The sequence below is a fragment of the Bos mutus genome, chromosome 15 (assembly GCF_027580195.1).
Source record: "Bos mutus isolate GX-2022 chromosome 15, NWIPB_WYAK_1.1, whole genome shotgun sequence".
Taxonomy (NCBI): domain Eukaryota; kingdom Metazoa; phylum Chordata; class Mammalia; order Artiodactyla; family Bovidae; genus Bos; species Bos mutus.
Genome location: NC_091631.1, coordinates 45,134,657 through 45,148,594, shown reverse-complemented (window position 1 = coordinate 45,148,594; position 13,938 = coordinate 45,134,657). Strand labels below are relative to the sequence as shown.

The window sequence follows — 13,938 nt, the reverse complement described above, 5'->3', positions numbered from 1 at the left end:
TGCTCAAACTCATGTTCATTGAGTCGGTGATGCCATCCAACCATCTCATCCTCTCTCGCCCCCTTCTCCTCCTGTCCTCAATCTCTCCCAGCATCAGAGTCTTTTCCAATGAGTTGGCTCTTCGCATCAGGTGGCCAAAGGTTTGGCGCTTCAGCTTTAGCATCAATCCTTCCAATGAATATTCAGGGTTGAATTCCTTTAGGATTGACTGGTTGGATCTCCTTGCAGTCCAAGGGACATTCAAAAGTCTTCTCCAGCGCAACAATTCGAAAGCATCAATTCTTCAGCGCTCAGCCTTCTTTATGGTCCAACTCTCACATCTGTACATGACTACTGGAAAAACCATAGCTGTAACTGTATGGACCTTTGTCAGCAAATTGATGTCTCTGCTTTTTAATATGGTGTCTAGATTTGTCATAGCTTTCCTTTCAAGGAGCAAGCATCTTTTAATTTCATGGCTTCAGTCACTGTTTGCAGTGATTTGGGAGCCCAAGAAAATAAGGTCTGTCACTGTTTCCACTTTTTCCCCATCTATTTGCCATAAAGTGATGGGACCGGATGCCATGATCTTTGTTTTTTGAATGTTGAGTTTTAAGCCAGTTTTTTTTTTTTTCACGCTCCTCTTTCACCTTCATCAAAAGCCTCTGTAGTTCTTCTTCTTTACTTTCTGTCATTAGAGTGGTATCATCTGCATATCTGAGGTCATAGCTGTTTCTCCAAGCAATCTTGATTTCAGCTTGTGATTCATCCAGCCCAGCATTTTCGCACAATGTACTCTGCATATGTTAAATAAGCAGAGTGACAATATACAGCCTTGATGTATTCCTTTCCCAATTTTGAACAAGTCTGTTGTTCCATGTCCCATTCTAACTGTTGCTTCTTGACCTGCATACAGGTTTCCCAGGAGGCAAGTAAGGTGGTCTGGTATTCCCATCTCTTTCAGAATTTTCCAGTTTGTTGTTATCCACACAAAGGCTTTAGCATAGTCAGTGAAGCAGAAGTATATGTTGTTTTGGAATATCCTTGTTTTTTCTATAATCAATTAATGTTGGCAGTTTGATCTCTGGTTCCTCTGCCTTTTCTAAATCCAGCTTGTACATCTGGAAGTTCTCAGTGCACTGTTAAAGGCTAGCTTGAAGGATTTTGAGCATTACCTTACTAGCATGTGAAATGAGTGCAATTAGAGGGTAGTTTGAACATTCTTTGGCATTGCCTTTCTTTGGGATTGGAATAAAAACTGACCTTTTCCAATCCGGAGGACCACAGCTCAATCCCAGCTCTACGTCTCCTAACTGTGTGACTTGGGCGAGCCACTGTCTGAACCTCCTCCTAGTCTGTAAAACCAGGTCCATAATACTTTGCAGAGTTCTGTGTGTCTGAGGGTCAATTGAGTTAAGCCTAGCAGCCAGCACCCCAGGATATAAACGGGGAAGCTTTGAGGAGCTCCCGATCAGCTGCTTTGCATCGGCCGTTGACTGTGGTGTGTGCGCGTGGCCTGAGTCTGCACGCTCTGCTCAGACAGACATTCGTTGCTCCCCAGAACACAAATGCAGGGCATGTGTCAGCTCACTGGCAGCCTGCGGTGGCCGGGACACACTGTCCTGTTTCTGCCTGAGGAGACATGGGTTCAACAAGCAGTTAGCCCACCTGGCTTAAGTTTCCCCGGAAAGCTTGGTCCTCATTACAGAGAAATCCTTTTGGGTTCTGAGGGTGGTGTGTTGCTGCAATCTGACCCCTGTAAGAATTCTGGCTATGTCCCCTTCTCATGCCAGCTCTCTCCTAAAGCCGTTTTTATGAGGAGTTATTTTCTAACATGTTGGATAAAATCCCAATGCGTGTTTCTGATGGCGTCTTAGGAGGATCACACTGTTTTTATTTTCCAGGGGAGCATTAGCAAAAGATGGACTAGCCTTTGGATAGAGCCAGCACAGTCACTGTCAGCTCAAGGCCATTTGCTGCCTGCAAGATCCTTGGTGCCCTCTGCATGACTCTGGCTTCATCTGTCAGCATCTAACACATGTGAATCATACCAGCCCAAGATACTTGTCCTGGTTCAGGGTGCCCATCCCAGTCATCACAGTTTCCATCTGCACACACACAATGCAGATTTGTATTAACCGGTTATTTTCTCCTCTAGCATCCCTGCAGACTCTGTAGGGTCGAGTTCTTGGCTCCTTTATTCAGATTACGAGAACATGGATCTTACAAGGTGCACTGATTTGTCTGATGCATGCAGCTAACGACCGTGTGCTAAGTCGCTTCAGTCATGTCTGACTCGTTGTGACCCCATGGACTGTAGCACGCCAGGCTCCTTTGTCTATGGGATTCTTCAGGCAAGAATACTGGAGTGGGTTGCCATGCCCTGCTCCAGGGGATCTTCCCAACCCAGGGATCAAACCCCCATCTCTTATGTCTCCTGTGTTGGCAGGCAGGTTCTTTACCACTAGTGCCACCTGGGAAGAGTTCTTGGCCTCTTTATACAGATTAAGAGAACATAGATCTTACCGGGTGCACTGATTTGTCTGATGTCATGCAACTAATGATTGGCAGAGCTGTTTTTCAAACCATGGGCTTGTAAGCGGCAGCCTGACAGAGTGAAAACACTGTCCAGCATCTGCACCTCTCACCTGTGACATTCCTGAGCTGTGTGACCTCATCCATACTAGTCATTAGTATTAAAGATGGTTCTTGATATTGGTGATAACAGTAAAGTTTCCAAAGCATCTGGTATGGTAGTAGGTTCTCTAAACCATATCTCACTGCATTCTCACACTAGACATGAGAGATGGGTTTTGTTACTATCTGTTTTACAGATAAGCATCCTGAAATCCAGAGACCTAGAGTATCTTTTCTGAGCCTCAGTTTCTGTATAAAATAAGGATATGAATACCTCCCTGGAAGGGTGATTACAGGGACTGAATGAATGTGCATAAACTACATGTGTGTGTGTTAGTCGCTCAGTCGTGTCCGACTCTTTGTGACCCCATGGACACTAGTTGCCAGGCTCCTCTGTTCATGGGATTCTTCAGGCAAAAATACTGGAGTGGGTTGCCATTCCCTTCTCCAGAGGATCTTCCTGACTCAGGGATTGAACCCAGGTCTCCTGCATTGCAGGCAGATTCTTTACCAACTGAGCCACCAGGGACTCAGAGCACAGGGCTATGATGGCTGAGGCGCTCAGTTAATGCTTCCTTCCTTTCTCTAGCTCCTCCTCTGACTCCTAATCCAAGTCTTTCCGTTGCATCCCCTTTAACCCGTTTGGAAGCTGAGGTCATGCTGGAGCCCTTTCATAACTTTCTTTCTCACTATCCCCACACCCCTCAGAGGGCCACTTCAAGTCTCTGATCTGAGCTCTCTGGCAGGTACCGCCTCTTTAGTCTTCTGCCAGTTCAGGAAACACCATCCTCTCCTGGCATGATGCTACACACCCCTGACATTTGCTCCACGGCTCTGTTCTGGAACGCTAAAGCCTGCCTTGGCCTCTCCAGCTGGGGCTCTCCCCTTTCCCAACTTTCTCTAAGGCAAATAGAGGTTGTTTTTCTTATTTTGGCATCTTGCCCGAGTCCCTCATGTTGTTATGTTGTGTTTCATGAGGGCCCACATATGGAAGTGACTTGAAACCAGGTCTCCTGACTTCTAGCGTCATGTTCTACAGCTTATTATTTAAAGTTTCAGAGGCATACACAATAGGTCATGGGGAAAATATTTTGGAGATCCTGAGAAATGTATTTATTGGGCTCTCAGTAAATGTTTATTCATTTAGCACCTGCTCTCAGCCAAGCCCTAGGTGTGGCCGTAAAGGAGGCAGGCAGGTCTGTCCTTCAAGAAGCTTTCATGGAACTCACGTTCTAGGGTGAGAGGTGGAGAATAAAAACATAAAGTCCAGGTTCGATGCATGAGACAGGGTGCTCAGGGCTGGTGCACCGGGATGACCCTGAGGGATGGGATGGGGAGGGAGCGGGAAGTGGGGTTCAGGATGGGGGAACACATGTACACCCATGGCTGGTTCATGTCAATGTGTGGCAAAAACAACTACAATATTGTAAAGTAATTAGCCTCCAATTAAAATAAATAGATTAATTAGAAAAAAAACATAAAGTCAACTGGCAAGAGAATTTTAGATTTTAAGTGTCATGAAATAAATTAACTGGACTGCGGGGCAGAGAGTATCTGGGAGGTGTGTTGTGCATTTTGGATGGACAGAGTGGTCAGGGGAGGACTCCTTGAGAAGGTGCCATTTTGAGCTGTGATCTTCAAGGAAAAGCTGGAGCATCCCAGGCTGAGGGAGCAGCGAGAACAAAGGCCTGGAGGTGGAAGGGGCTTGGCCATTCGAGGAGTGAAATGCAGATCTGGACAACTAGGGGCACAGGGCAGCAGAGGGAGAAGGCTGAAGCTCAGAGAGCAGGAGCTGGAGGGTATTGGGTTTCAGAGGCCATGGAGACATTGCGTGTCTAGGATCAGCACGGAGCCACCGAAGGGCTTTTCAGCAGAGGAGTGATGTGATCTGAAGGAAAACTGAGGCGGCCAAATGGAGAATGGATTGTAAAACATGAACAATGAAGCAATACCAGTTAGCTGCTATTAGAATAGCCCAGGAGAGCTGACCGTGGACTGGCCTGGGTTATGACAGTGGAGACAAATGACCTGAATTTGTGATTATGTTGAGGTTAGGACAGCAGGGCTCAGTAAAAGAATTAGATGAAATAATCCATTCTGCTCCATCTATTCAGTACCCCATTAGTATAAATCCAGATGATACCTAGCTTCAGTTTTAAACTGGGAGTTGTGGGGATGACACATGCCTGGCAGTAGGTAGACTGGAAGGGCTACAGACCTGACTGCCAGGATGTGCCTCTGCAAGTCTGAGAGACCGCAGATAGAGAGAGGCTAGTCCTTGCATCTCGGAAAGACAGCTTGGAGGAGTGACACGGGGAGATTTTCAAAGAATTGGTTCATTCAGCAGTCCTATAGCAAGTGCCTTATCTGTGGCTGGTGTTCTGTCCCTGGTGAGTGAGATAGGCTCTGCTCTTTAGCACCTCCCTTCTCTCGGGGGAGGTAGAAATGTAAATAGATAAATCTCAGTGGGTAAGGATAATGACAAAGGGATAAACAAGGGGATGTGGAAATATGAAGGACAGGACTTTTCATAGAGGAAATAAAGGAAGGCCTCACAGAGAAATCAGGCATCAAAAGGAGCTAGGAGTACATTCCAGAAAAGGGAACTGTATGTGCAAAGGCCAGACTCCTGAAAGAGAGGGCTACATTCAAGAAACAGAAAACAGCTGAGTGTGGCTGGGGTTTAGGGTGCATGGGAGGTTTATGGACTGCTAGGTAAGGTTGTTGCCTGCACTGCAAAGTGCCTTGTGTGCCATAGTGAGTATATTGGACTTAATCCTTTATGCATCCAGGAACCATTGGAGGCCTTAAAACCGGATGCAAAGCAAATAGCTGCCCCACAGACTGCCAATCAATCAAATCCTCATTTCCTACTGCGTCTGGATGCAGCCTCAGAAACGTTCTTAACACAGCACTCCAGGCAGTCACTTCCAGTCAGCCAGAATTGGCAGGGGATAAGGCCTATTTGCCATTCTCGAAAGACGATGAATCTGTCGATGAGTTTAAAGAGAGAAGTGTTCTAGGACCAAAAACTATCTTTTACAGTTACTTCATCGGCCACAAGTACAAATTGCCTTCATTGTGCAAGACCTGAAGGACAGTCAGAGAGAACCCAGCGTCCCTGCTGTTCGTAGGAGAATGGCTGTTGGACTGATGGAAGAAATAACCATCTAGCCCGTAGGAACATATTTCTGAGTGTGGCCATGGTTGTATGAGCGCCAAGGAGGCAGTGCTGAGGCAGAAAGTACCAGATTTCCAAGGAATTCTGCTTCACTAGTCCCTAAATGGATGCTTTTGATCTATAGGGAAGTACAGTGTTTTAGTATATGTAAGGCTTCCTTGTCCAGTTGACATTGATCTTTTTTGCCAGGAAGTTCTTTTGAAAACGGCATGTAGCTCCTTTGAAGAAGGCAGAATATCCTGGGCTGAGAAACCAGGAAGTAACCATTCATCTGAGAGTTGAGTGGTGGCTGGGATTGTCTCTGCCAGTTCCATATCCCTGACACCCAGCGTGGGACCTGGCACACGGTGGTGCTCAGTGATATTTGTTGAGTAAATTAACTAGGAAAAGAAAACAACCAGTCAACCAAACATCCAACCTAGGTTCTAATCCCAGCTCTTGAATTTTGTTTCTCTTAGTTATACAATGACCTGGTTGGTTTCCGTGGCCCTTCAAGACATTCTGCTGTCCTCAGATTCTAGGATGATGAATAGAATGGTTCAGAGCAAGCCAAGTCATCACTCATATTTCTGATATGCCTCAAATTTAATCAGAATAAAATACCAAAATCAAGCAGTACTTTACAACATCTCAGATATGCCTTCTAAAAACAGAACCTGCGTCTGTCTCTGAGTTGTGAAGAAAATGTATTAGGTTATATTAAACAGCAAGATTGTCCTTTTTTGTAGGAAGGAAAATGAATTAAATCTTGTCTTCCTGACTGGGGATTTTAATTGGGATTTGAGTCAATTTGATCTAAATTTGAGCATCCATCCAGAAAACATTTATTGACATCTGCTATGAGAAGGGCTTTGTGCTAGGCATGTGGGAGAGAGGGAGATGAACAAGACACACGATGTACAAGAGCCTTCTAGGCAGAAACTGACAGTCTAGTCAGCAAGATAAAACATACACTTGACTGTGGCCCCAGGTAGACTGAGAATTAACCAGGACAGGACTAGGGGAGGTCGGAGGAGGAAACCCCTTCAAGTACATCATACAGGCAGGAAGTCAGCCTCTTAACACACCGTGTAGGGCTTAGAATTCGCTGAGCCATTGTGGCCATGAGGATATACTCTCATGGGATGGAGCTGCCCAGAACTCCTGCTTAGCCTGCAGCCACTGAGTCAAGCCCCTTGGCCTGAGCTCTGGTTGGCAGGGAAAACCACCCCAGGCATTCAGCCATTGGTCTTTATGAGCAATGGGTATACCACAACACCAAGCTCAGGGGCCCCTTTCATGGCTCTTATCCTTGGGGCCAATTCAAAGAAAAAGATGTTTACTGCAATAGCCTATTTTTCCTTTTGCCCATGTTACCCTTTCTGCCTCAGCTCCCACTGAAATTCAAGATCTAACTAAAATGGGGGCACATGCTTTCTGACATTTATCCAACAATTACTTGTTAAACCCTTCTCTGTGCAGGGCCCTGTGCCAAGTGGGTAGCAGATCATAGAGGCCCTGCCCTCAAGGGGCTGACAGAAGGCTGCATGAGCCAGGCCGAGGGAAGACTGTAATCCCAGCTGTGAGAGGGGCCAAATGAAGTGCTCGCAGTCAGAGGAGAAGGAGCTTATTTTAAGGCTATCGAACACAGGTATACCTGTGGTGGATTCATTTCGATATTTGGCAAAACTAATACAATATTGTAAAGTTAAAAAAAAAAATTTAATAAAAAAAAAAAAAAAAAATCAGGCAAAAAAGAAAAAAAAAAAAAAGGGGGAACCTAAAAGAGATCCATGGGATTTGGGCCTCAAAAAATGTAAGGACCATACACATTGAAATAGATGTAGTAGGTTTTCTAAGATAAAATGATGACCAAAGCGTTGAGAAAGCAAAAAAAAAAAAAAATTCCAAGCGTGTTTAGGGAACAGGGAATACCTCAGTCTGATTATATATAATAAAAGGAACATAAAGGAGAACAATGCTTTGGAAAAAAAAAAGTTGAGGCCCATCTGAGTCAGTTTAAAATACTGTATAACAGGGTTCCCTAGACTGAGTGACTTAAACAGCACACATTTATTTCTCATAGTTTTGGAGGGTGGAAGTTCAAGATCAGGCTGACAGCATGGTTGGGTTCTTGGTGAAAACTCTCATTTTAATTCACAAATGGCTTTCTTGTTGTGTCCTTATGTGGTAGAGAGAAAGAGAGAAAACTCTCTTTTTATCGGGGCACTAATCCCATCATGAGGACTCCACCCTCATCATCTAATCACCTCCTAAACACCCTATCTCCAAACACCATCACATCAGGGATTAGAGTTTTGACATGAAGAATTTTAGAGGAACACAAGCATTTAGTCCTTAGTAGAGCCAGACTGGGCTTCCCTGGTGGCTCAGACGGTAAAGTGTCTGCCTACAATGCGGGAGACCCGGGTTCAATCCCTGGCTCGGGAAGCTCCTCTAGAGAAGGCAATGGCAACCCACTCCAGTACTCTTGCCTGGAAAATCCCATGGACAGAGGAGCATAGTAGGCTCCTACAGTTCATGGGGTCACAAAGAGTCAGACACGACTGAGCGACTTCACTCTCTCTCTCTCTCAGGGCCAGACTATAGTGGGCCTCCTTAGGTGTTCCAGGGTAAAGCAATTATATATTTAATTCTATAAGCAATAAGATGTCACTGATAGTTTTTAAGCAGCAGTGTGCATAAAATCCAAGGGTTGGAAAGGACTTTGGAGATGACCCAGTCCAGCCCTCCATCTCACACATAAAGACTGAATCCCAAAAAGGGTAAGTTACTAACCCTAAGTCAGACAACTAGTTCTGGAGCCAGGGCCACCACCAGATCCAGATGTTCCGCTTCAAATAGAGTGGTCTTTTGCCCACCAGGATGAGATCTGCACTAGGGAGAGATTCGTGAGTCTTTCTGCTGCTGCTGCTGCTAAGTCGCTTCAGTCATGTCCGACTCTGTGCGACCCCATAGACGGCAGCCCACCAGGCTTTCCCGTCCCTGGGATTCTCCAGGCAAGAACACTGGAGTGGGTTGCCATTTCCTTCTCCAATGCATGAAAGTGAAAAGTGAAAGTGAAGTCACTCAGTCATGTCCGACTCTTAGCGACCCCATGGACTGTAGCCCACCAGGCTTCTCCATCCATGGGATTTTCCAGGCAAGAGTACTGGAGTGGGGTGCCATTGCCTTCTCTGCGTGAGTCTTTCTAGTGGAGGTCAATTGGGAAAGGAGAGGCGAGAGTCAGAGAGGCAGAGCTTTGGGAGACTTTTGTATAAAGTTTGGATGAAAGGCAACACCTGAGGCTTTTAGGGCCTTGACAGTGGACTGACAAGGAAGGAGCTGATCAGGGAGAAACACAGAGGTCCAGCTGACGGGGCCTGGGTGTGGAAGATGGAAGGGAGGAGTCTACTGGTACTTGCTGTGGCTTCTCTTCTTTACCGAGTTGTTCCATTTTGGTAACAATTTCATAAACTACCTTCAAGTTTTCCCTTCCCAGAGGCAGGATGGGAAACAAATTGAACATAAATGCATCAAACACCCTCAGTGTTTGCTATATTAAACCCTTTTTTGTAATTTCATTTTTGTTTGGTTTTTTTTTTGGTCCTTGCCTAGAGGACCTGATCCTTTTCCAGAGCCTGACCTTCCAGGTTGTAAGTCCTCAGCAATGCTTCCATTTACCAGCCAGCACTCTGACTCCGTGGCTTTACACATGGGATACTGGAGCTACCATCATCGTCTTGAGTGTCCCCGATTTTAGGTTTCCTGCCAGACCCTGTGAAGGTCTGTGCGTGTGACTTACCTCCCATCACATGACTCTAAGTTTGAAACCAAAGCCCTGAGACAACCCCAGCAAATACCAAGCTCCTGACTCCTGGCCCTAGGATGGTCTGGGCCGAGACCACCTGCCTCAGAACCTGGAAGCATGAAAACGCATATTCCTGGGTTCTCCCTTACCCCTTCTGAATCAGAACTGCAGAGTGGGGGCCAGGAATCTGTATTTTGGATAAGTGCCCCCAGATGATTTTTATGTACCTGAAGTTTGAGACTCTGCCTTAGATCACTTAATACTTTTTCTGGGCCTCAATTTCCTTGTTTGAAAATTGAGAAACTATGTACTCAATTTACTGTGAAAAAAGAAATGCACTTGGAAAAAAAGTGTTAAAAGTTAAGTACTTATATTTATAGAACTAATGGGCTTCCTGGTGGCTCAGATGGTAAAGAATCCATCTGCAGTGTGGGAGACCTGGGTTCAATCCCTGGATTGGGAGGATCCTCTGGAGGAGGGCATGGCAACCCACTCCAGTATTGTTGCCTGGAGAATTCCCATGGACAGAAGAGCCTGGTGGGCTACAGTCCATGGGGTTGCAAAGAGTTGGACATGACTGAGTGACTAAGCACAACACAGCATGCTGCTGCTGCTGCTGCTAAGTCGCTTCAGTCGTGTCCCACTCTGTGTGACCCCATAGACGGCAGCCCACCAGGCTCCCCTGTCCCTGGGATTCTCCAGGCAAGAACACTGGAGTGGGTTGCCACTTCCTTCTCCAATGCATGAAAGTGAAAAGTGAAAGTGAAGACCCTCAGTCGTGTCCGACTTCCAGGGACCCCATGGACTGCAGCCCACCAGGCTCCTCCGTCCATGGGATTTGCCAGGCAAGAGTACTGGAGTGGGGTGCCATTGCCTTCTCCACATACATGTATATAAAATTATTATGTGTATTGCTCAGTTTACAATCTTGGGATCAAGAAAGTTTAAAATATTTCTCAGACTGAGATACACTGGTTACTGGTAAAAGATCTGAGTGCTCACATCTGGAGCATGTCTGCTTACCAAGTAAGAGACAATATGAATGAATAACTCCAGGAAAGATAAAGCCGAAGCAAAATCGTTAAGCTTTCTCTTCAATATCCTCTACCTCCTGCATTCAGTCAGCATCATTCACTGAGTGCCTAATATGTGTCAGGGCACCGTGCCAGGCTAACAATATAGAGATAAATAAGACATGGTCCCTGACCTCGAGGGGTTGAAGATCAATATGGAAATGAATGTTCAATACGGTGTGATAAGCACTGGCTCCAGGGTGGGTAGAGGCTGGGTATTACTACTTTGGCAACAAGAGCAGGTATCAGGTGTCAGGAAAGGTGTCACCAAGGAGACGACCCTAGGGCTCTATCTTGAACACAAGTATCATTGTTCCAAGAAGGAAAGCCCCTTATATAGTCCTTGTCACTCACTGGCTGCCTCCTTCCATCCCATCCAGTTCTCTCATCAGTTTCCTCCCCCATCAAACCAGTTTCAGGAATTGAGTTTTTTCCTTCTTCCACCAAAATCTGCTTTCACTCTAAGTCAATTTTTAGGTTTAGTCATAAACACTGGGGTTTAAGACAATGCTTTTTTGGGGAAGGGGTGCAATGTACATTGTTACCCCCAAACTAAGCTCAACTGGAGATGTGTTTGTTTGCCTTTTATATCAGCCAGCTGATGGGAGAGGTGTTATGCCTGATTGGTTAGTTTTTTTTTTTTTTGGGGGAAGAGTATTGGTGACAAGTGGTTTTCCCCAGTCCTTGTTGTTTTACTAGTTAAATGATTACTACTTTGCTTATCTGTAAAGAATTAAGGGTTAATACATAGTCAAAGTTGACTTGTAGAATTGCTTTCTTAGTGTTTTAAGGTAGAAGAACAATGGATAATGAATCAGATCCTAAATTAAACTAGCCCTTCAGAATGCACAAAGTGTCATGACCAGGTATATCCTTCCTACTCTAAAGGTGATCACCAAGTCCTCAACCTCAACCTTGGCTAGCTCTGAGTTGAAATGCAGAATCTCAAACTAGCTTATGGTTACTAGGGGGTGAGGGGAAGAGGGATAAATTAGGAGATTGGGATTTGCATATACAAACTACTATAAAATATAAAATAAATAATTAGTAAGGACCTACTATATAGCACAGGGAACTCTATTCAATATTCTGAAATGGCCTATATGGGAAAAGAATCTAAAAAGAGTGGATATGTGTATATGTTTAACTGATTCACTTTGCTGTACACTTGAAACTAATATAACATTGTAAATCAACTATACTCCAATAAAAATAAAAAGAAATAAAATGTAGAACTTGAGTCCCTACCTGAGATCTGCTGAATCAAAATATGTATTTTAACAAAATTCCCTGGCAATTCATATGCACATTAAAGTTTGAAAAGGACTACAAAGTTAGTGATTTATCCCCAGTTATTGATTAGGACACTCATGTCCAGACAGATTAAGGAACTTTCTCAAAATCATGTAACAAGCAGCGGAGCCAGGATTCATGCCCTGATTACTTGAATTCCAAGTTCAACACTTGGTCCACTGTATAGCTTTGCTTCTTTGTACGGTATTAACAACGCTTCTTCAGTAGTTCATGATAAATTAAGAGGGAGAAAAATAATATTTTTTCAAGGTATAAATGTGTCTTCTTGAGAGCTTCAGGAGACAAGGAGAGTCAAAGAGCTCATCAAGTGAGCTTTGAGTTTATGCCAGGCATGTAGCCTTGTCTCCTTTTTACAGATGGTGAGAATCCTTAGCCTTTTACTGAGCGTAAACGACCCATAGGGACTGGGGAAGGTAAGGGTTGAAGATGGTATTTAAAGGTATGATACTGGGACTTCCTAGATCAGAGGTCAAGGGATCAGAGAGATTGTGAACATTTCTTCATCCTTGAAGTAAGATCCTCTTCCTGTATGAGGTCAGCTTCTTCCTCAACTAATCAGATTTGTTGGCTGCTCCCTGCCTCCAAAGTCAGAAATTCAGGAATTCAATCTTCGGCTTGGAGCTCCTCTTGATTTATGAACAACTGTCTCGTAGAGTAAAAGTGGTTTTCCCAAAGAGGGAAAAAATAGCTTAAAAGAAGGCCTTGAAGAATCAAGATGACAGAATGTATTATTTATAAGGGCCTAAAATAAGTGCTGGATCCTCCACTCAAAGTGAGCAGGCGACAGCCAAGCCCTGTGTGGAGTGGAGCCCAGCCGACTCCAGCTAGATCCATGTGGCAGGGTGGTCAGCCACGCTCTGCTCAGGATGCCAGGGGTCCTTCTCAGAAGGTGACTCTCACTGCCAGTATAGGGCAGCCCGTGTAGCTCATGCCTCCCAGCTTACAAGTGCTCATGATAGCATCAGTGAAACAAAGTAATTCATTTTTAAGAAAACTTTTTATTTTATATTGGAATATAGCCAATTAACAGTGTTGTGATAGTTTCAGGTGGACAGCAAAGGAACTCAGCCATATATATACACATACCCATTCTCCCCCAAACTCCCCTCCCATCCAGGCTGCCACTTAACATTGAGCAGAGTTCCCTGTGCTGTAGCAAGAAGGTAATTCTTGAAGGAGAATGAAGGAAATGCAGCAAGAGCATGTGGATTGGTGGGAACACACAGGCATACACATAGGTGCACACACATACACATGCACGCACACACCATTTGTAAGATTATTTTGAGTTCCTGACTTAATGACTCAAGGATACAGGTATGTGTTGGGTATGAGGACAGGAGTAGATACAGGGTCTCTGGACCTTGTCTTTGATAATGGCTCCTGGTTCTGTAACAAAGCATGCATCTGCTGGTGACTCTGGCCATGCAGAATAGGTCCTGCCACATCCGGGTAACAGCCACTTCTTGCTACGTTACAGGTGTTTTTTTTTTTTTTACTCAAGGCTTGGCTCATTATTCTTGAAGAACTTAAAACAATTTCTCTGTTTTCCTTTAGGAGAATGTTTACAAACATGTCTCCTACAAAAGGCTCTCCTGCTTTCTGAAAGAACCTCAGACTTAGCAAGTCTGCATTTTGCCCAGTGGGGAAGAGGCAGTCAGTGTCCAGGGTTCTCACATCAACAGCCAGCATTACAGAAAACCCATTTCCCTGGCACTCGTCCCTTGACTCTGCCATAATACCTTTGTTATCTGGGGGCTTGTGGCACTGACTTAGACCTGAGGACTATTTCCTAAGTCCATTTGTCTATAGCAGCCATGACTCAGTGACAGGAGGGAGGTCACTGAGAAATAGAAGGGGTGCCAAGAGACTTCGGAAGACACCCCAGGCAGTCATGAGATTGTGCTCCAGCTTCAGAGTGATTATAAGTCTGCTTTTACCAGCAGAACAGTAGGCTGGGATTT

At 44.9% G+C, this 13,938-nt stretch overlaps 1 protein-coding gene across 2 annotated transcripts in view; it reads left to right on the top strand.

The window, feature by feature from the left end:
- SERGEF (secretion regulating guanine nucleotide exchange factor) overlaps positions 1–13,938 on the top strand; it is a 248,780-nt gene that overhangs the window by 191,663 nt on the left and 43,179 nt on the right. The gene's annotated exons all lie outside the window — the stretch shown is intronic.